The sequence below is a fragment of the Schistocerca gregaria genome, chromosome 2 (genome assembly GCF_023897955.1).
Source record: "Schistocerca gregaria isolate iqSchGreg1 chromosome 2, iqSchGreg1.2, whole genome shotgun sequence".
In the NCBI taxonomy this organism is placed as follows: Eukaryota; Metazoa; Arthropoda; class Insecta; order Orthoptera; family Acrididae; genus Schistocerca; species Schistocerca gregaria.
This window is the reverse complement of record NC_064921.1, coordinates 373881052-373904476: the sequence shown is the minus strand read 5'-3', so window position 1 is coordinate 373904476 and position 23425 is coordinate 373881052. Positions and strand designations below refer to the sequence as shown.

At 40.3% G+C, this 23425-nt stretch overlaps 1 protein-coding gene across 2 annotated transcripts in view; it reads left to right on the top strand.

Moving 5' to 3' along the window:
• Positions 1-23425, top strand: part of LOC126319999 (DNA repair protein REV1) — a 146455-nt gene that overhangs the window by 65192 nt on the left and 57838 nt on the right. The window lies entirely within an intron of this gene.

Below are 23425 nucleotides of genomic sequence, written 5' to 3'. Positions count from 1 at the left end.
ACAGACCTTTGCTTTACTAGCTTTTGGAATAAAATTCCTTTCTCAAGCTGTAGGAGAAAAACCACACACACACACACACACACACACACACACACACCTGTTTGTGAGCACAGTGTTGGGAGACAAGTGAGCAAGTGAGAGTGCGAGTGCGCGCAGTGCTTCTGCCATCTGGTGAGTTATCTCTTTATTCCTAAATAATGCGTTGTTCTCAACCAGAATTTTCAGTGCATTATTTTATATATCTTTTATATTATTTTATATGTCTTCTTGCCTTAGTTGTTTCTTGATGCAAAATTACATTGTGGTGATGATTATGAATCTGTGGGATTTCCCTGAACTTCAGCGTGATAAGATTTCTAAAAAAATTTGAATATGATAATCATTACAATATTACCCTTACTTTACATCAATAATCGTGTTTTTTTGTCTGAACAGTAAAACCAAATGAAATAAGCACCCATTTAGCCAAAGGAGCACTGCTAAAGAAACTCAATAATACTATCACAAAATGCTTAGATGCACAGAATCAGGACCTAACCACTAGTTTGGAATAAAACTTGAGATGTTACCTGCTGTAGGTACCAGTATTGTACATATATTGTTTAGTTTAGCATAAGACATTGAAAATTACAAGAAAATACAATATGGGTTGATTATTTAATGCAAGTGTGACATCAAATAGTATTTGTCCAAAAATCCGAAGAAATTTGGAATAGCAGTACAGTGGAATATAGAAATTTTTATTTTCACACAGTTGAGGTGTGTGTAGGTATGCAGTGAGATGGCTCATTTAGGCAGCCTTATCATCTTTCATGCGTTCTTAAACAACTTGTTTCTTACCTAGAAGGTTTAGGAGAAACATAACATTTGATAATTTTCACACGAGCATCCTACTTGCCAGAGTATTGATCAGTGGTGAAGGTAACTTCAGTAGGAGTATTACGCAAAAATAAAGGTGAATTCCTGCTGAGCTCCTGCCCAACAGACATAGAGATGCTGGCTTCAATATTGTTTGGTTTTAGTGGACAAATGTGAATCACATTGCAAAGAAGTCCCACTGATTACTTCTAATGTAAACAGTGCATAGTGATGTAAGTATAAATGAAGATACACGTGCCTATAAAAATATGTGACTTTCTACAACTGCATTAATGGTGGACTGGACATGTGAGAATCTGTGCAACAAGTGTAGTGTTGCGTGCAGAAAAAGCACATATCACCTTGCTGTATTTTAATTTTTAAATGTCTGCACAATAAACTCCTACATTAATTACAAAATGAACACTAGTAAAAAGACACAAAGAAGAAATTTTTCAATGGGCTTAAAACAACATGAAAAGCATTGTCACAGAGTTGGTAATAGCCATAATCAACTATTATTAGAGAGAACAAAGTAACAGGAGGAGCAACAAAAACAGGAGGAGAACAGCACCAACCTTGTAGCCTAGGGCAAATGTTAACCAGCACTCAACGTAAGTGTACTACTTGCAAAGCGAGTATAAAATGCATTCTAGAGATTTAACCAAATATTTAGTGAACCGAAGTATTTTAATTTTAAAATATATTTTGTGCTATAATGTCGAAATGCTGATTGCATCCGAAGTTAGGCTCCCTGTATGTTGTACATAACAATTCCAGTTCATTAAGTTGTTATAAGTAAATACTGTTTATACTTAAGGAATTAATAGTTTTTATAATTATTTCATTTTTATCAGTGGGCAATAGATAAAATTTGTTTCTTTTTGTAGAAATATATTTTAAAATATATACATGAACACAAAATGACATTCTCCAATTGGAGCACGGAGGGGGGGGGGGGGATTGGGGGAGGGAACCACGCACTTCCAATGTCAGTGTCAAGACAGATATTCCAAAATCACCAGACCAAATTGACATGGAAGGAAATGTCATAAAATTGTCTCAATGTGAGAGTGAATTTGTAGATAACGAAAAAAAACTGACAGAAGTAACAAACTGAAGAACCAGTTAGGGAGGAGACTCACAAAGAAACTGAGGATATCAAACAAAATATTGAAAATCTTGTAGTTACCTGTAATATAAACAAATATAGATTTGAGGACAGTGCACCAGATGGAGGTGTGAATTAAGAAGAAATAAGTGAAAGTAGTAGTGATATTTTATTCTGTTACGTCTGTCAGTGGCATTTTCCTGTTCCAGAATGTCTAAAACTTGACTTAATTTAAATAAGGAATGAAGCATTTCAAAACAAATATGGACACTTTTTTTCTGTTAACAGACAAGGCAGTAAGGAGAAGACTGAAGGTGCTAACTGACAGTTGATATCTGCTTGGTTCTGTATAAATCAACCATATGTTGAGAAAATTCTAAAGCCCTAGATGGGATACTCAGCTAAAAACCAGAGTTGATAATGTTTTTCCTGTACGCTCTTTAGCTCAGATGCAAGTTTGAATAATATCTAAATTTGCTACTGAATTTCAAGCATGGTGGAAACTTAGTCTGAAAGTTTACAACCATGAAATCTCACAGAATCATCAAGCTTGTTTTGAAAATTGGAAAACATTAAGAATGAGTTTAATTGCCAATAAACCAACTGAACATGTTACCCAGACACCATCTGAAACAAAAAAACAAAAACAAAAAACAAAAAAAAAATGGTGATATATTTTCAAAAGCCTGATAAACGTCACTATATTTTTGGCTGCGCTATATCTTCCATTTGTGGTCATTGAAAGCATATGCTGGCAGAAAACAAAAGAAATTTTCTGTTGCTGATTAGACTGTTATCTAAATATGACACTGGAATAAGAAAACACTTGACCAAACTAAAACAGTGCACCCAGGCACAGTGAGGATAAATATTTACAAGTTTTTATGCTTCACTATACAAAATGAATTTATCTCACTGCTGGGCAGAATTTTTAAGGAAAAGATTTTAAATAATATAAAGCATTTGAGGTGTTTTTGTATAAGCTATGACAGCACTCTGAACATCTTGCTCATAAATCAAATTAGTGAAATCATATGCTGCGTTGAGAGGCAAAAAAGTAGAAATAAAGGAGTAATTTTTAGGTTAATTCCAGCAAACTGAGAAGAAAGCTGTTCACTTCATGGAAGATATTTTACAAGTTATTGAACGGGATGGTTTGGATATGACAATGTGCCGAGCACAAGGATACAACAACACTTCTACAGTGGCTGGAGTGCATTCAGGAGTTAAGGAAAATTTGTGAACTTAATCCTAAGGTGTTGTTCGTACACTGTAAACCACTGATTCAATCTGTGTGGATTATATGCTGTTGCAGAAGTTTCATTATGTGTGATCTTTTCCAGAACCTTAAAATGTTTGCACTGGTTTTTACTCAAGTTCCACCCACAGATGGACAATTTTTCCATAAAAACATTGAAGTTACAGTTAAGTGTCTGTCAGATAAACTATGGAGTGCTCGCTGCAAAGTTTTTAAATGTGTGTTTCGGTGCATTAAAAAGATGCTGCTGAGGTACTGTCTCATTCTTCGGAAAACACAGAAACCAGAGGATCTGCTCTTACTCTGTTGCTTGCATTTTATGATTTCTACATCTACATCTACATTTATACTCCGCAAGCCATCCAACAGTGTGTGGCAGAGGGCACTTTACATGCCACTGTCATTACCTCCCTTTCCTGTTCCAGTCGCGTATGGTTCGCGGGAAGAACGTCTGTCTGAAAGCATCTGTGCGTGCTCTAATCTCTCTAATTTTACATTCGTGATCTCCTCGAGAGGTATAAGTAGGGGGGAGCAATATATTCGATACCTCATCCAGAAACGCACCCTCTCGAAACCTGGCGAGCAAGCTACACCGCGATGCAGACCACCTCTCTTTACAGAGTCTGCCACTTGAGTTTGCTAAACATCTCCATAACGCTATCACGGTTACCAAATAACCCTGTGACGAAACGCGCCGCTCTTCTTTGGATCTTCTCTATCTCCTCCGTCAACCCGATCTAGTACGGATCCCACACTGATGAGCAATACTCAAGTATAGGTCGAACGAGTGTTTTGTAAGCCATCTCCTTTGTTGATGGACTACATTTTCTAAGGACTCTCCCAATGAATCTCAACCTGGTACCCGCCTTACCAACAATTAATTTTATATGATCATTCCACTTCAAATCGTTCCGCACACATACTCCCAGATATTTTACAGAAGTAACTGCTACCAGTGTTTGTTCCACTATCATATAATCATACAATAAAGGATCCTTCTTTCTATGTATTCGCAATACATTACATTTGTTTATGTTAAGGGTCAGTTGCCACTCCTGGCACCAAGTGCCTATCCACTGCAGATCTTCCTGCATTTCGCTACAATTTTCTAATGCTGCAACTTTTCTGTATACTACAGCATCATCCGCGAAAAGCCGCATGGAACTTCCGACACTATCTATTAGGTCATTTATATATACTGTGAAAAGCAATGGTCCCATAACACTCCCCTGTGGCATGCCAGAGGTTACTTTAACGTCTGTAGACGTCTCTCCATTGATAACAACATGCTGTGTTCTGTTTGCTAAAAACTCTTCAATCCAGCCGCACAGCTGATCTGATATTCTGTAGGCTCTTACTTTGTTTATCAGGCGACAGTGCAAAACTGTATCGAACCCCTTCCGGAAGTCAAGGAAAATAGCATCTACCTGGGAGCCTGTATCTAATATTTTCTGGGTCTCATGAACAAATAAAAGGAGTTGGGTCTCACACGATCGCTGTTTCCAGAATCCATGTTGATTCCTACAGAGTATATTCTGGGTTTCCAAAAATGACATGATACTCGAGCAAAAAACATGTTCTAAAATTCTACAACAGATCCACATCAGAGATATAGGTCTATAGTTTTGTGCATCTGCTCGATGACTCTTCTTGAAGACTGGGACTACCTGTGCTCTTTTCCAATCATTTGGAACCTTCCGTTCCTCTAGAGACTTGCAGTACACAGCTGTTAGAAGGGGGGCATTTCTCGTTGTTGTGTTTATGGAATACTGCCTTAGTTGAAGAACTATGCTAGAAAGTGTTTAAAGATGCTTTGGCGTCAGCTTCACAATGTGAATTACTGAGATGAGAAGCTTAAAGCTCATTTTGAAAGACAAGAAATCATCGTGTTGATGAAGCACTTTGATTTGCGAAGGACACATGTGAAAAGATAGGCATTCTTGTGGAAAAGTAGAAATATCAGTAGAATGCTGCTGACAAGACGCAACTGAGTACATCAATGTCAAATTGTCAGGACATTTTTCTGCAAGAAGTTAATACATGGTACAAAACTATGGAAATTATACCAGGCTTTTTGTTGTTTCAGAGCCCAGAAACCAGATTAAAACCTCAGAAAAGGAACTTCCCATGATTGTAAAATATTTGACAGTTTGATGAGATTTCGGAAGATATATCCTTGCAGAAATTCCATGACTGAGGAGATATCTGCAAGTTGCCAAAGTTCCAAAAGAAGAATCTTTTGGTTGGACATCTTTAAGATTCTTACAGTTCATCATTGTGAATGTACTGAATCTGTTCCCGACCTCATTATGTTGTAAGATTTTCATTAACTTTGTATTTTTTAATCAGTTTTGTCAATTGAAAGTAGTTGTAGCTGAAGATATCAGTTTTGAAGGCGCAATTTCAAAATTTGCCGCAGAAAAAGTTAGAAAGAAAAAAATTTGAAGCTGCATGTTAAACTCATCTGTCACTAAAATAATCTCTTTTTTTCTGCTTAGTTAATAATCAATTATATTATGTTATTTATACAGGGTGTACATAAATTCCAGGAACACTTTCAATTATTTATTGCACAAGAACTAAACATTGTACAGATGTCATACATATTGCATTTTGAAGAGAAACTCTGAAAGTTTTTTTTACAAACATTCAATATGTGAACCATGAGTGACCCACTAGATGTCAATATAGTAATCAAATTCTTTCCATACTCGTCCTAGCATGGCATCATCGACTGTGGCAGTCGCTTTCTGTATTCTCTCCCGGAGCTCTACTACATCACATGGTAGAGGCGGTACATACACCAGATCTTTAATGTGTCCCCACAGAAAAAAGTCTCACAGAGTGAGATCTGGTGATCGGAGAGGCCATTTCATGAAACAGCTGTCCTCTTCTGTAGCACGGCTGATCCATCAATGCAGCAGCTCCATGTTCAGGTATCCATGAACTTCACGATGAAAATGAGGTGGAGCCCCATCCTGCTGAAAGATGAATGGAGAGTCCAATTGCATTTGAGGCATCAGCCATTGCTAGAACACATCCAAGAAGGCATATCCAGTGACAGTGCTCTTGGCGGAGAAGAATGGCCCATACAGTTTTCGACGTGACAAGGCATAAAAGACTTTTACCTTCGGGGAATGACGCTCAAAGTAAATACATTTGTGTGGGTGCTTTGTACCCCAAATTCGTCAATTATGCCTGTTCACTTTCCCATTAGTGTAATAAATAATGGCGTGTGACGAGGGCCTCCCGTCGGGTAGACCGCTCGCCTGAAGCAAGTCTTTCGACTTGACGCCACTTCGGCAACTTGCGCATCGATGGGGATGAAATGAAGATGATTAGAACAACACAACACCCAGTCCCTGAGCGGAGAAAATCTCTGACGCAGCCTGGAATTGAACCCGGGGCCTTAGGAGTGACAGTCTGTTGCCCTGACCACTCAGCTACCGGGGGCGGACTCCCATTAGTGTGAAAAGTGGCTTTGTTGCTAAAAATTAAGCGATCAACAAGACCATCCCCATCGTCATTCAGTTGTTGCAACTTTGAACAAAACTCAAAGCTCTTGTCTTTGTCTTGGTTATTGAGCTTCTGCACTAGCTCCAGTTTGAATGGTTTCATAGACAGCTTCTGTCGCAGGACTTTCCACACTATCATTGGAGCCATTTCGGGTTCACAGGATGCACGACACACCGATTTCTTTGGACTCCTTGTGAATGTGTTTTGAACGCACTCAACATTCACTTCACTCACTCTGGGACATCTGCTTCTCTTTGCTGGGCGGAAGCAACCTGTCATAACGAATTTGTTGTGTCAGTGGTAAATGGCCTTCCTTATTGGTGGCTTTGTACCATACTTGGTTCTAAACATCCGTTGAACAGCTGTAGCACACTTGTTTTTGTCAAACTCCGACACACAAAAAGCTTGCTCCACAGCTGAACTCTCTTTGTTTGCAACTAGCGCTGACTATTGGCAAATTACCAAACTACGCTGTGGCAGTATACATGAAAAAAAAAAAAACTTTCACTGTTTCTCTTCTAAATGACATATGTATGATATCTGTAAAATGTTTTGTTCTTATGCAATAAATAATTGAAAGTGTTCCTGGACTGTATGTACACCGTATATAAATGAGTTCCATTTATTAAAACTGTTGACAGAATACTTAACAGTATATTTTGCTTTTGTATCCACTTGTCAAAAAAGTTCGCTATGTGATCAAAAGTATTCGGACACCTAGCTGAAAAAGACTTAAAAGTTCATGGCGCCCTCCATCGGTAATGCTGGAATTCAGTATGGAGTTGTCCCACTCTTAGCCTTGATGACAGCTTTCACTCTTGCAGGCATACATTCAGCTAGGTGCTGGAAGGTTTCTAGGGGAATGGCAGCCCATTGTTCACGGAGTGCTGCACTGAGGAGAGGTATCGATGTCAGTCAGTGAGGCCTGGCATGAAGTCGGCATTCCAAAAAATCTCAAAGGCATTCTATAGGGTTCAGGTCAGGACTCTGTGCAGGCCAGTCTATTACGGGTATGTTATTGTCATGTAACCACTCCGCCACAGGCCATGCATTATGAAGAGGTGCTCGATTGTGTTGAAAGATGCAGTCACCATCCCCGAATTGCTGGAGACCTGTGCTGTGATAGTGCCAGGCAAAACAACACGGAGTGCAAGCCCCCTTCATGAAAACCACAACCACTCCATAACACAACTGCCTCCGAATTTTACTGCTGGCATTACACACACTGGCAGATGATATTCACAGGGCATTCACCATACCCACACCCTGCCATCACACCGTGATTTGTCACCCCACAGAACATTTTTCCACTGTTCAATTGTCCAATGTTTACGCCCCTTACACCAAGTGAGGCTTTGTTTGGCATTTACCGGCATGATGTGTGGCTTATGAGCAGCTGCTTGACTGTGAAATCCAAGTTTCCTCACCTATTGCCTAACTGTCATAGTACTTGAGGTGGACCCTGATGCAGTTTGGAATCCCTGTGTGATGTTCTGAATAGATGTCTGCCTGTTACACTTTATGACCCTCTTCAACTGTTGGCAGTCTCTGTCAATCAACAGACAAGGTCGGCCTGTACACTTCGGTGCTGTATGTGTCCCTTCATGTTTCCACTTCACTATCACATCAGAAACAGTGCACCTAGGGACGTTTAGGAGAGTGGAAATCTACTGTACAGACATATGACACAAGTGACACCCAATCACCTGACCACATTCGAAATCTGTGCGTTCCATGGAGCACCCCATTTCACTCTCACAAAGTCTAATGACTACTGAGGTCGCTGATGTGGAGTGCCTGGCAGTAGGTGGCAGTGCAAAGCATGTAATATGAAAATTGATCACATGGTGTGTTATTTAATGTTCTTGTTGGGTTCGTGGCGAGGTGGTGGTGGTGTGGGGGGGGGGAGGTTGAAAAGGGACCAAAATGTTCAAAACTGCTTGTCGCAGAATACAGCGGGTACCCTTTTTTTCCCAGTATTCTGTCACATTTCAGGGCCCGTGAATTCTTTTATCTGCTTAAAGTACGAAATCAGGAAAACAATGCCTGTATTGAGATCTTATTTATATACCTGCCCTTCAGAGGAGAAGTAGTTGTGGGTTAAGATAAAGTTAGTAAGGTGTATTAGGAGTGAGGTATTAGGTTTGGACTATGAAGGACATTGGCAAAGGTAGTGTTCATTAGAGGTAAGATAGTGGACACTGAGGGAATATGATGTATAGGGAGGTGATGTTAGCAGTGATGGGTAGGGATCCAGAAGGTTACGGAGTGGGATTGTGGAGAGTTGGTGTAGGGAATGGTTGGTATCTTTGATGTGGCAGGCTGGATTATGGGCAATTGGTTGGAAGTGTTGGACAATGAGGGCCCAAATTCTTTCAGCGGGATAGAATAACCACCCACAATGGGGTGTCAAGGATTTAAGCAGTAATTGAAGGTTGTGTTAGGCTTGAGCAATGAGATCACTCTGGCAGAGTTTATATGTGGAGAGTCAGATAAATGGTGGAGTTCTTCTGCCAAGTAGTGACTGATTCATAACAACAGTGGTGGAACCTTTGTGTGCAGATAGGATGATTAGGTCAGTATTTGTTTTGAGGTTGTTTATGGCTATTTTTTCTTGTACTGAAAGGTTTGTGTTCTGAGGAAGGGACCTGGGCAAGAATGGTGCAGCTAAGTTGGAGGTAAGGAATTCCTGAATGGTGACCAGTGGGTGGTTAAATGGAAGGCTCAGTGATGGGTGGTGCCTTGAAGGTCTCAGCATTTGTTTGCTGTGTACAGGTTAGGCAGCCCCGGGTCTCCTGAGCTGGGGACTGGTAAACACTGCCAGTCTCCTGTTACTGTAAGCTCTATGCATGCTTCAACGACCACTTTATGGTGAGGCTGTGCAATGTTGTGTGTCACAGGCAATGGGAATCTTGGCCCAACTGCCTGGATCACAAGAATACTAAAAACCTCTATGAAATCCCCCCAATCTCAAGATTTGCTGTGAGCTGATGAGATGCATGGCTGTTGAGGTGGAAGAGTCATAGTGGGCAACCTCTGGGGAACCGGCTGCACCTCAGTTGTATAAGGCTTACTCAGGCACACAGGACTCTTTCTGAGTTGACCCTTGTTTCCCTAGCTGCTCATGGGACCGAGATGGAATGCTCGATATCATCTTCATCCCCCCTCCCAGTGCGAAGGATGTTTCGCCTGGGAGTGTTCACGCCCAATCCTCCAAATGGATGAGGCAGGCTAGCTCTCCTGGTAATCTGCATGAGTTGAATTTTAGTAAGAGGGCTCAAGGAGTCATAAATCAAAATGTGTTTTTGGTCATTAAGAGGAAGGAAGGGGGTGTTTGAAAAAGAGTACCCTTTCTACATCGATAAAGGATTGGAAGGACTTGCTGGAAGCCTGAAGTCTATTAAGCGGCTTTGGAATGGTTCCTATCTGGTCGAGACTAACAGGGCAAAACATGTGGAACAAAGACAAAAAAATTGGGTGAATATGATGTAACTGTTGAATTCCATAACTCCCTTAAGTCTAGCAAGGATGTGGTCACACACCGGGGCATTACAGATATCAACATAGCGGAACTTAAACAAGAATGGGCATTACAGGGGATAGTGGACATAGAGCAAAGGATGTGTACAAATAATGGAGAAATTGAGAAGACTACCACCTTCATTGTGACCTTAAATTCTCCAACATTGCCTGACCATTAGGGTTAGGCCGTCTGTACCTAACCCTATGCGGTACTACAAATGCCAGCAGTTTGGTCAGACAACGCTAAGTTGCGGGGGTGAAGCGACCTGTGGGAAATGTGGAAAGGCAGTCCATGAATCTGGGATTGACTGTCCATCTCCAGCAGTCTGCGTTAACTGCTCTTGGAGCCACCCAGTCTGGAACAAAGAGACTGCCCTGTTTTTGCAGAGGAGCGAAAAGTTCAAGAACTAAAAGTCACCAAGCAGATCCCCTATTCTGAAGCCAAAAAGGAATATAAGGCAATGAAACCTCCTGCTTCTGTCTCTACCACTTCTTATGCTTCCATGGTGCAGAAACCTGTCCTAAAGTCGATGCCTCGATGCAGAGGTCTTCCAGTGTACAACCGTCCACCACCAGCACTTGTAATTGCACGTATATATGACAAGGCAAAACGAGTAAGGATAAAGCAATCCAAGGAGCCACCACAGAAAAGACCAGCAAATGTTCCGTAGTGAGTGACAAGAAGGCACATGACAAGCAAAGTGCCTCTCAATGCACTCGTTCCCCCTCATCCTTAAAGGGACTGGATACAGGGAAAGGTTCACAACATTCGGGTCAAAAGCTGTTCTGAGCGCCATCAGACATCATTCTTTCACATCTGACTGATGAGGAGGACATCATGGATTTAGATGCCTTGGATCCAGGCAGCCCCTCCCCTAACCCTCATTTTGCATAGGCTTCTCCTCGACGGTGCAAAGATAGGGGTAAATTAAAACCACATTGGTGAAAAGGCTCCCATCCACCTCAGTGTAGATCGCTGTGTTGTTGTCTCCAGGAGACTCATTTCCATCAGTCGTACACCCATGAACTATGAAGCTATGTACTCCACAAAAAGGACGACCTAAGTGAAGAGGAGGCATGGGTATTTTGTAAGTACCAACAACTACTTCTTTCTCTCCCACTTACAATGACTTTACAAGTAGTTGCTGTAGTAGTGCACGTGCGTCATCTGTTGACAATGTGTTCCCTTTACTTGCCCCCACATGATGCCCTTGATGAAGTGGCCCTAACCGACCTTATTACACAGCTCCATTGCCCCTTCATCCTCTGTGGTGATTTTAATGAACAAAATGTGCTTCGGGCCTCTGCAACTACCTGCCTCAGAGGTAGAGCAATTGAGGGGCTTCTTGTGTCATCATGCGCATACTTGCTAAAGGTGGGACAGAGCACTCATTTTTGCACAGCAACTGGGTCGTTCTGTCATTGATCTCTCTCTTTGCTCTCCAGCTCTTGCTCACACTGGTCAATGGGAAGTGGTTGATAACTTGCATGGACATGATTATTTCGTAGTCTGGATTCATCTGCCAGATGGGGTGGAACCTGAAAGGAAACCATCGCGATGGGTGCTCGGTAGAGCCGATTGGATACTTTATAGTCAGTTGATAAAGTTCTAACATTGTGTGAATGTCGGGGTGTGGGTGGATCATATTTCCAGAATGATTCACCATGCCGCTGCAGCATCCATTCCACAGTCCATTGGACAATAGAAGAGGTAACCTGTCCCTTGGTGGAGTGCCGAATGCCACTCTGCAAGTAGGACCAGGCACATGACTCTGCATAGGTTCAAGTATCAGCCAACTGCAGAGAATGTTGCAGCCTTCTGAGTGATGAGGGTAAAGTGTCGCCAAATTATTTGAGTGTGCAAGAAGGTATTGTGGCAACAGTTCCTGAACACCATTAATTGTTCCACCAAAAGTTCCGTTGTGTGGGAGACCATCAGGAGAATTTCTGGGAGAGGAGGCAGGTGCCCATGGCTGCTGTAATGGGGAACGGCATTCTCCAGACCAGTCTGTGAGACATTGCCCAGACTATGGCGGCATATTGTGGCACAGCTATTGCAACAGCCAGTCAGGATCCAGGTTTCCAGCACCATAACGTGGTTGCTGAGAGCTGTAGTTTGGACTTCCGGTCCACTTCTGATGAAGATTACAACTGCCCATTTTCCATGTGGAAGCTAGAGTCTGCATTGTGTGCAGTTCATGACACATTCCCTGGTCATGACAAGACCCATTTCACAAGGTGAAAAAAAACTAACTTCCTTGCACTTTTTAATATCATTTGGGTGTCAAATCACTTTCCTCTTTTAAAACCTGGGAAAGGTCATACATTCCCAAGTAGTTACCATAGTGTTGCCCCCACTAGCTGCATGGGGAAGAGCGGGTGGTCAACCGCCGCCTTGTCTGGATCTTAGAACCTGGGCAACTCCTTAGTCACTTTCAGTGTGGGTTCAGGAGGTATTGCTCCACCTTTGATAACCTTGCCCTCCTGGAGGCAACTATACAATAGGCTTTCCTACACCAGCATCACCTAGCTCTATTTTTTGACGTCAAAAGGCCTACAATACTACTTGGAAGCTCCTTATCCTGGAGCAGCTTCATGAATGGGGTTTTTGTGGTTGTCTTCCCATTTTTATTCATTTCTTCCTCTTGCCACAGTATTGTAGATACCGAGTCAGTGACGTCCTGGCCGATTGCTTTGAGCAGGAGAACAGTGTCCCTCAAGGTAGCATTTAAGAGTAACTGTCTTTGGCACAGCTATTAATAGCATTACATCCATAGTGAAAAGTCCTGTCCAGTGTTCTTTGTTTGCGGATGATTTCTCTGTGTTTTGCTCTTCTTCAAGCCTCACAGTGACAACACTTCAGTTGCAAGTAACTCTTCGACATTTGGATGAATGGGCGCAGAAGTGTGGTTTTTTGTTTTCCACTGAGAAGTCTGTGTGTTCTTTTTAACCATTCTTATTCTGTTTTAAACTTGCTATAGTTGAGGATGAGGGACGCTGTCCTTACTTTTTAAAGACACAGTAAATTTTCTGGGCGTCATATTTTACGCAAAGCTTATGTGGTTACCACATCTTAAGGACATGAAAAACAGTCACTTAAGGCTTTAAGTATTTATAATGTCTTAGCCACAGTAAATAGGGAGCAGACAGGACTTATCTGCTCTGGTTTTACAGGGCTCAATTGTGGTTGCACGGTGTATGGGTCTGCGAGACCCTCTTGTTTAAAGATGTTGGACATGGTGCCCTATGAACGGATTTGCTTGGACACTGGGGCGTTCAGAACAAGCCCCATACCAAGCCTCTGGGCAGAGATTGGTGAACTGCCACTTCACGTCAGGCGACAGCTACTTACAGTGTGTCAGGCATATAAAACACTGTCCATACCATACACACCCAACTTCTATACCATTGCTCAGCCTCCAAAAAAAGGCTTTTTCATAATCGACAACAGGCAGTGAGGCCCTATGGCATCTGTGCATAGGATCCCCTTCCAAAGATGGGTGTGGCTGGTTGTTATGTTTTGCATCGTGGTGAGAGATTTTCATCGTGGCTTCTCTGGAGATCCGGACTTATTTTAGACTTGATGAATCTTAAGAAAGATCGTATGTCAGATTTTACGTTTCAGTCTGTGTTTTCTTAACATTTTAGATGTGCATCACAGTTTCACAGTAGTGTAGACTGCTGGCTGCAAGCAAGGGAATTCCCTTGGCTGCTCTGTCACATTCCCCGACCATGTCACCAGGATTCGCCTTCCTGATGAGTATACCGTTTTCTCAGCAGAGCTCCACACTATCCTTAAGGCACTGGAAAAGATGCATCGCATTGCGTTCAAATGGTTTCTCATTTGCTCAGATTCCCTTAGTGCCTTACAATTGTTACAGAACCTGTACCCAGCTGAGGGGTTGGTCCGGCTGGTATATGATCAACTGTACTTGCTCCAACAGCAGGGTAAGCAGGTGTCATTGTGCTGGGTGCCATGTCATGTAGGGATATGGGGAAATGAGCAGGCCAATTGGGCTGCCAAGGAGGCCTGCAGAGGACAGGATGTGGCATAGTGCTCTGTTCCCTTGCAGGCTGTCTTTTCTGCGCTACACAGGAAGTGTGTGCAGTTTTGGGATGAGGAGCGGCTGGCGGTGACGGCCAATAAATTGCGTTTGGTGAAGTCAACAACCCAGCCATGGCGTTCCTCCTGCCAGTTTCTCAGGCAGGATGAAGTGACCCTAATGTGTCTTAGAATTGGACACTGCCCTCTCACACATAACTTTTTACTATGGTGAGAGGATCCCCCGTTTTGCGTTGCTTGTGGCATGCACATCTCTGTCCTCCATATTTTACCGAAGTGCATTTTATATTGTGATGCAAGGGCAGATGCAAATATTGTAGGGGATCTGTCCTCTATTTTAACTGATGATGAGACGAATGTGACTAAGGTTTTAAAGTTGTGTGATGTGCCGGGACTCTGGTCTAAACTTTTAGGCTGGAGGTTTTAGTGTGTTGCAGAGTGGCTTGCCTCTCCTTTCTTTATTCTTGTGGTCAGGCAGCCACATCCATCTGCTGTATTGTTTTAACTCCTTATACCACTTTCTTCCTTTGTTGTTAATGTTTTACTACTGACACAATACTTCGTTCCATGGATCTGTACTGGTGCGCAAGTAGTTTTCCAGCTGTGGTTGCCTGTGTTTTACGTGCTGTTTTATCTTTGTGTTTTGTGTATTTTACTGACACTCATCTCAATCTGTTTTTGGCATGGGCGCTAAAGACCTCGCTGTTGTGTGCCTGTCATTTACCAGCTCTGCTGCAACCATTGCACAGCTTTTTATATTGGTATGACTACCAATCAGCTGCCCACCAGGATGAACTCTGCCGTCAAACTGTGGCCAAGAGCAGAGTCGACCACCCTGTGGCACAATATGCAGCTGAGAATAACATGCTTGATTTCAATGGCTGCCTGAGCCATCTGGGCCCTGCCCTCCACCACCAGCTTTTCTGAACTGCACAGATGGGAGCTATCCTTAAAACACAATCTTCACTCGTGTAATTTTCCCAGCCTCAACCTACAGTAATGTACTGTTCCCACACCCTCCACCCAGCAGTTTACACCCCCTCTTTGTTTGCCACCCTCTGTTAACATGTCTCTCCCTTTCTCCCAGTTCCTAAGCCCACTGCCTAACAACTTCCTTATGCTGTGCCTGTTGGCATTCTAGTCCCTGCATGCTCCATCAGACAGCGTTCATCTGTTCCCCACCCGTACATTACTGTCCCTTCCCCTTTCCTCCCCCCTCCAGACTTCTGCTGCCATTCCATGTTATAGACACATTCTGGCCTGAGCTGTGGAAGTTGGCAGTAATGTGTGCATGAGATGTAGTTGCTTGTGTGTATGAATGGTGAGTGTTTCTCTGTTTCTCTTTTGCTGGTGAAGGCTGTGGCCAAAAGCTTTGTGTAAATGCTTTTAATTGTGCCTGTCTGCAACTTAACGTGTTCTCTTTATGGTAAGTAGCAGTCTTATCTTTTTGCACATTGTTTGCTTTATATTCAGTCATTTTGAGCTGTCGATTTACTATCCCAGATGTCATTAGCTTTTTAAATGTATAATAGTAACTATTTCCACTTAAAATATGGGCTTTTATTTTGGTTGATATGGATTTTACTTTATTAACATTAGCCCCTATGTATTCAACATCCCCTATATGCTCAAAATTAATTGAGATCAAAATTGTGTGCTGGACCGGTCCGGCACACAGTTTTAATCTGCCAGGAACTTTCATATTAGCGCACACTCCGCTGCAGAGTGAAAATCTCATTCTGGTAATTGAGATCACTTTGCAATAAAACAATCATATGGATAGTGGATACATGCCACAACTGCTCTTTTGGTAGTGAGAACTCCAGGCATAACTAAACTTTTATTATTTATTGTTTCATGCAGCTATCCTTAAGACACTTAGTGTGTTGAGGCAGTCTTCAAATGTGTAGGAGGTATCTAGTATATCTGCATTTGTACTCCCCATATTACTGTTTGCTGTGATAGGAGGGCAGTATACCAGAATAACTGCCCCCATTCCCCCTTGTCCTCTTTATTCCTCGTTCCTTTCCCTGTTTTTCAAAGGAAGAATAATTATTATTATATCCATGTATCGGCTTTTCTGCTTATGGTATAACACTTTAACAAGTTTTCTGAAGTAATGTTTTTTGTTAAGTTCTCTCTCTCTCTCTCTCTCTCTCTCTCTCTCTCTCTCTCTCTCTCTCTCTCTCTGAAGTTGTGTGTGTATATTAATTCCCTAACAAATCATGCCACTATGCTTTTTCAGATTTTTATTTAATGTAATTTCCAGAGTGTTACACCTTATGCACCCATGAACTTTTAGCTTTTTTATTTATTGGAAGTTCCAGGATGTTTACACCTTATTTTTCCCCATATTAATATTCATTCTTCCTGTTACTAAATAATCAGGACTAAGATGTGTTTCTGAGCAACCACAAATTCTTTCTTAAGTACTGTACAATTTTTTGTACTCTTGCAACGCAGTGAAGACAGCTGATTGTATAAAGAGTAACTTACAGTGTATCTGGTTATATTTATAAAATTTATTATTCTTATAACCCTGCAGATATCATTTTTGCTGATGTCACTTTTGTTGACCCACATTAGCCAATAGTGTGTGTTTCGTTTTTAAAAATTCTGTATTTGTTTGACATGCAAGTTATCAAAATAGCTGTCTACTCAATGATTGATAATTTGAACCAAAGGTGGAGTTAAAAAAATGAAAATAGATGAGGAGTCATTGTTGTGAAGTCAGTGGCCACTTGCGATAAATATACCATGAGACGTTGCTCAGCAAAATGTGTCAAATCAGTAGAGATTATGACCTGGTGGAATATCTTCTTCAAAGAAAATGGAATGGTTTCCTCCAATTACTTTTCAACATTTATACTAAGGACCAGTCTTTTTCTGACAGTAGAAAGAAATTAATGTGTGCTGATGGCTTACATCTAACAAAACTGCGTCCAAAATTCGAAGAAGTGGAAATATACTTTGTAATGTGTGAACAACCTAACTGAATACTGAAATAAAATTTAAATAAATGGCTGAGAGCTAGAGTATTGTTTCACCACAAAATATGTGGGTGTAACCCTACAGTATACATTGGCCCGCAGGAGACACTGCCTTAATGCCAAGAAACAGATTTCTGTGAGAAACAACCTTGTTCACAGGTTGTCAGGAGCTGCCTATGAAAGTGATTGTCCTCAAACATTGAGAAGTACAGTGTTGTCCTTGTGCTACACAGGAGATGAATATTTCAGTCCTTTGTGGTATTTGTTAGCACATGCCCAAAGGCTGATGTATTGATTGATCCCGGCAGATGGATATTTGAAATTTATACTCATTTATAAGCTTTCTTTATTATAGGTGACTCATTGTTGAAAAACGTAGTCGTTCCAAACTCCAAAAGTGACGTTCGACTATGAATTAGGGTGCATCAATTACATACACACCTAAACAGCATCTTAAACTCAAGAGAGAACGTGGCAGATAAGTGTAGCAGAAACCCAAAACGTGTTTTTGTCCGTATGGGGACAAATTTGCTTTGAAACAACAGCGAAGAAGAAATTGTAAACCACGCAAGGAACCTTATCCAAATGGCCAGAAGATTCTACATGAATTCCAGGATAATAATCAGCGGCATTGTGTACAGATCGGTGCCGAGAATAAACGGCACTATTAGAGAACAGTGCAATAAACTAGGAGTCATTTTTATTGATCTCAAAAAAGTTCTAACAAGGGAACCTTCCCATCGTACCCCCTTCAGATTTAGTTATAAGTTGACACAACGGATTGGCCTTTAAAAACTGAACACAGATCAATCGAGAAAACAGGAAGACGCTGCATGGAACTATGAAAAAAATAAGCAAAATATACAAACTGAGTAGTCCATGCGCAAGATGTGCAACATCTAGGACAGTGTAAGCTCAGCAACGCCGTGGTCCTGTGGTTAGTGTGAGCAGCTGCAGAACGAGAGGTCTTCGGTTCAAATCTCCCCTCGAGTGAAAAGTTTAATTTTTTATTTTCAGACAATTATCAAAGTTCAGGCACTCACACATAATCAACTTCGCTCCCCAAAATTCCAGGACATTTTCAGATTTGCTTGGACATACGCAGGATTTGACGGTCTACACACGAAAAAATTTGAAAATGTTAATAACATATGTTTTGACAGAGCACAGGGAAAACTGTGCGACTGTGAAACTGTTGCATTAATTTGTTGCAGTTTATGTGACAAACTCTTATGTTTTCATCACTTTTTTTGGAGTGATTGTCACATCCACAAGAAAACCTAAATCGGGCAAGGTAGAAGAATCTTTTTACCCATTCGCCAAGTGTACAAGTTAGGTGGGCCGATAACATATTCTTGTCATGTGATGCACATGCCATCACCAGTGTCGTATAGAATATATCAGACGTGTTTTCCTGTTGAGGAATCGTTTGACCTATGACCCTGCGGTCAAATGTTTTCGGTTCCCATTGGAGAGACACGTCCTTTCGTCTACTAATCACATGGTTTTGCGGTGCGGTCGCAAAACACAGACACAAAACTTATTCAGTGAACAGAGACATCAATCAGCGAACGGACAGATCATAACTTTGCCAAAATAAAGAAAGTAAACTTTTCACTCGAGGGAAGACTTGAACTAAGGACCTCTCGTTTTGTAGGTGCTCATGCTAACCACGGGACCACAGCGCCCCTGAGCTCACATTATCCTTGATGTTGCCTATCTTGTGCATGGACTACTCAGTTTGTATATTTTGCTTATTTTTTTCATAGTTCCACACAACTTCTTCCTGTTTCCTCGATTGAACTGTGTTCAATTTTTCAAGGTCTATCCACTGTGCCATCTTATAACTAAATCTGAGGAGGTGCAATGGGGAGGTTCTCTTGTAAGTGCAAAGTGTCTTGCCAAAGAAAGACAAAACCAATCCATTATCAGGCAAGAAATGTGCCAAAGTCTATAAATAATAATCAAAGTAGATATGTTATCCACTAGAATATAAATGGTTTAAACTGATGCTTCAAATAATAAAAGCTCCAAGATAGACGAATTGGAAATCATTCTGTCAGAATGTGCAAATATTAGAGTTGTTTGTTTAAATGAACACTGTTTTACTGAGGTCATAATTACAATTTTTAACAAAATAGGGAATTCAGATTAGCAAGTAGCTTTTGCAGAAGAAAAAAGTCGCTTGGAGGCTGATGTATACTCCTACATAGTGGTATAAATAATGAGACCAGAAATTGTTTTAATAATTTAAATGAATAATGTGTGTTTGAGAGCTGTTGCATGGAAGTAGTGGACTCACTAACAAAGGTTATAATAATCTCAATATACAGAATTCCAGGGACGTCAATAACAGAACTATTCTTATGTAAGCCTCAAATTAAACTAGAAGACCTTTGTAGGGAAAAAAGTAATAGCTGCTGATTTTAATATTGATATCACATGTGATAGTAGCCACGCTTCAAGATTCACTGACTTAGTAAAGAAATATGGTTTCAAATTGAATTTCTTTGAATCTAGCAGAGACAATGGCCAATCAGCAACCTGTATTGGCAATGTTCTAACTAATTACATGTATGAAGATGTGTATAAATTTTGTCTAGATCTAGGTATTTCAGGCATTGTGCATTGTTCGTTGAGCTGCCACAAACAGATTGGAACATTTCACGTATAAGAACCCTTATGAGGAGGAACTTAAGCAAAGAAAACTTGCTAATATTTAGTAAGAAGCTAAAAGAGAAAACAAAGTCTTTTGATCATTGTGACTCAAGTGATGAAAACTTCGAGAAGTTCCTAAATAGTGTTCGTGGCGTCTTTAATGAAACATTTCCATCTAGACTCTGCAGCAATAAAATGACAAATAAATTAAAGTGGATTACCTAGAGCATACAAATTACCACTGTAAGGAAAAGGCAACTGCACAGCGAACTAAAATATAATAAAGATATTGATTGCAATGAATATGGTAGACTGTATAAAACCATATGTAAAAGAGTTATCAAGGCAGGAAAACAACTGGCAAATAACAGGCTAATATTAAATCATAAAAGTAAGACAACGGCTGTGTGGTCAATCATCAGATCGGAGCTAGGTGTTAAATCCTGTAACCAAGAAATTTCAAAAATATAAACTCTGTAAGTCCTATACATGTATGAGATTATTATATTTTTTTACACCAGACATGAATTATTTGAGGGAAACCATTTTTTCCATTCACATGATACTAGAAACAAAGAAAATTGTATGCTCCTCTCCCACCGCCTCAGACTGTATGCCCTGGGACCACAATACATGAGAATGAAAATTTGTAATAAATGAAAAGGGAACAAGTTGATGCAGACGAATTTAGGTCCACTTAAAAGAAAGCTGTATGAGGTACTGACACTGAAATGTTATTACTCAGTAGATGAATTCATGGAGGACACACTGGAAATTTGAGTTTGATACAGTGTGTTACATATTCCAAGAAATATCATTATACCGTCACTATTTATTTTTATGCTATTATTTATTAGTTTAAAAATCATTGTAGCTGTATTATAAATTTTTGACGTCTCCTGTATGCAAACCAAATGGATTGCAAATGTACGTATTGAGATGAATAAAACACAATTCAATTCACAATTCTTCGTTATCTAGCTGGTATAGCATGACCATATATACAGCGGAACTTTACAGTTCTGTATGAATTAACAAGGGCAACCAACAATGAATAGGGACAGGAAAAAATCATTTTATTTTATGGTCAAAATTGGTGTTGTTGTTTGTCAGATTCAGTTTAATGTCTTTGCAAAATTCAGCATTTTTTTTTTTTCAAAATTTGTTGCTGTTTATTTTACCAAATTTGGTTTGTTTGTCAAATCTGATATTATTTTTTTGTCGGATCTCGTGTTTTTTGGAAAATTCCATGATATTTTTGCCAAATTTGGTATTGTAGTTTGCCTATTTCACTGCTGTTTTCATCCTCTCAACAAAATTTGTTACGTGAGGAAGTGCACTGTCATTTTAAGATTATACAACGACCTCAGCCTTGAGGAAATTAGAAGTCAAATGCAGTTTTAACATTCAATAACCATCTCTTAATAATATTAGTAACATACCACCCCCCAGTGTATAACATTTTTAGGCAACAAACTTACAATTTTCGTGCTATCTCGTAAAAACTGCTGATTCCATATTATTTTGCTAAAAACCCCCAATCTATTGTTTCTGCAAAATATTCCAATCCCTAGACATGAACTGCAAAAGATGTGGCTACTGATAGATGGGCTGTTAGTCTTGCTAACACAGTAGTTGCAGCCAAGTTAGTAGATTACTTGGATGCTTTTCCCGCCTTGATGGGGATAGGAATTACATGTGACAGACTGGAGTAGATGATAGTAGGCAGATGTACAGGTCTTGCATCTAGGTCTTTCACAGGGAGTTGGGAGCAGGTGTGGATAAGGACTGACAAAGATATTGATAGATGATATTACAGAGATGGGGTGGATGATGGGTTACCATTCTGGGAAGGATTCTGTATTCCTGGATATGACAAGATGTTGTAATTGTAGCAGAGAATGTGATTCAGTTGCTCCAGTCCTGGGTAGTAGTAAGTCACAAGAGATACTACTTTGTGGCCTGTCAGGGTGTATGTGAGAGGCGATTGGCAGCTGGGGAGTCAAGGCATGAGATATCTGTTTCTGGAGAGGGTGTCATTCTCCATCCTTTGTTAAATATTTTTTTGTGAGACAACTGTCTTCTGAATTTTAAATCTGTAATAAGTCCTCATGTTAGATATCTTATTGATATCTAATGCTGTACTTCCAGTTCCAGTTCTAGTTCATTCCTCCCACACATCTGTATTTTCTGTTTTCTACCTTGGCTCCTTCTCGTTTAAATTTTCAAGTCTCTGCTGTTGTTACCAGTTAATATTTGATTTTCTTCTCATTTTGCCTTGTACATTTCCTGTGCTACAAGGTCCTTGTGTTGGCACTACATAAGCAGTGAATAGTCTCATTTAAAGATGGTGACATTGCATCAGCAATTTCAATATTTCATTTTAACAACATTGCTGATGTTTACACATATATGCCAGTATATCAATAATATTGATATATTCGCATGATATACCGGTACCAGTTTTTGTAATTCTACTTCCTACAATCTTTGCTATGTGTTGGAGGTAAGTAATGACAGTATTTCACACACCCTTTCAAATAAATGTCACAAAACATATGTTCATTAAGTACTTGTAGTATCTGACTAAAATATGAAATTTAATATAGAATATTAGAGACATTGTTAAAGTGTTAATGTCGGTAAATACTAGATATCACCAAAAAATTAGAGGAATTCTCAAAGGAAAAACATTGAAATTTGCATTAGATGTGAGGACACGTTGAAATTCCGCAGTCTACATGAAGAAATGGTATTTGTTTCATCAAACTTTGCTAGCAGCGTTCTTGTGTACTGGCCACAATCTTTTCCCATGCTGACTTCCATGGAGCCGGAACTATTAAAGAAAAGAGCCGTTCTTTATTAGAGTGTTTGATAGAATTATCAGGCTAATCCTGTATCATAATGGATGCAGTGAATGTGCTATTAAACTATTTCTGCCAGTCAGTATCTGCATACTCTCCAAAATTAAGCTTTACTGCCAACTCTGAAAGCTGCTATTCAGAAGCAATGTAACATTAACTTTAAAGACACATATTAAATTGCTCTGCCTGTGTTTTTGGTTCCAAGGTTCAAAATTACTTTTTGACCCAAATTTATCATTGAAAGCTCTAAATATATTAATAACATCACTGCAGAGCTTTCTGTTTCCTAAGATCGGATCTTAGTCTGCAACTGAAAACACGAATGATTTGTCACCTGCTGTACTCCATTTTCCTCATTGAGTGCAAAAACTGGACCCTTGACCAATATCTAGAGAAAAGAATTGATGTTTTTGAAGTGTACCTGTAATGTCTTCCCTTACGCACACAAAGTGTGCTGAAAATTTCAAATGTAGTAGTTCATCATTGGGATGGAAAAAATACACATATATAGTGTGTGTGTGTTTGTGTGTGTGTGTGTGTGTGTGTGAATACTTTGCCTCAATATATTTTCAGCATCTATGTCAC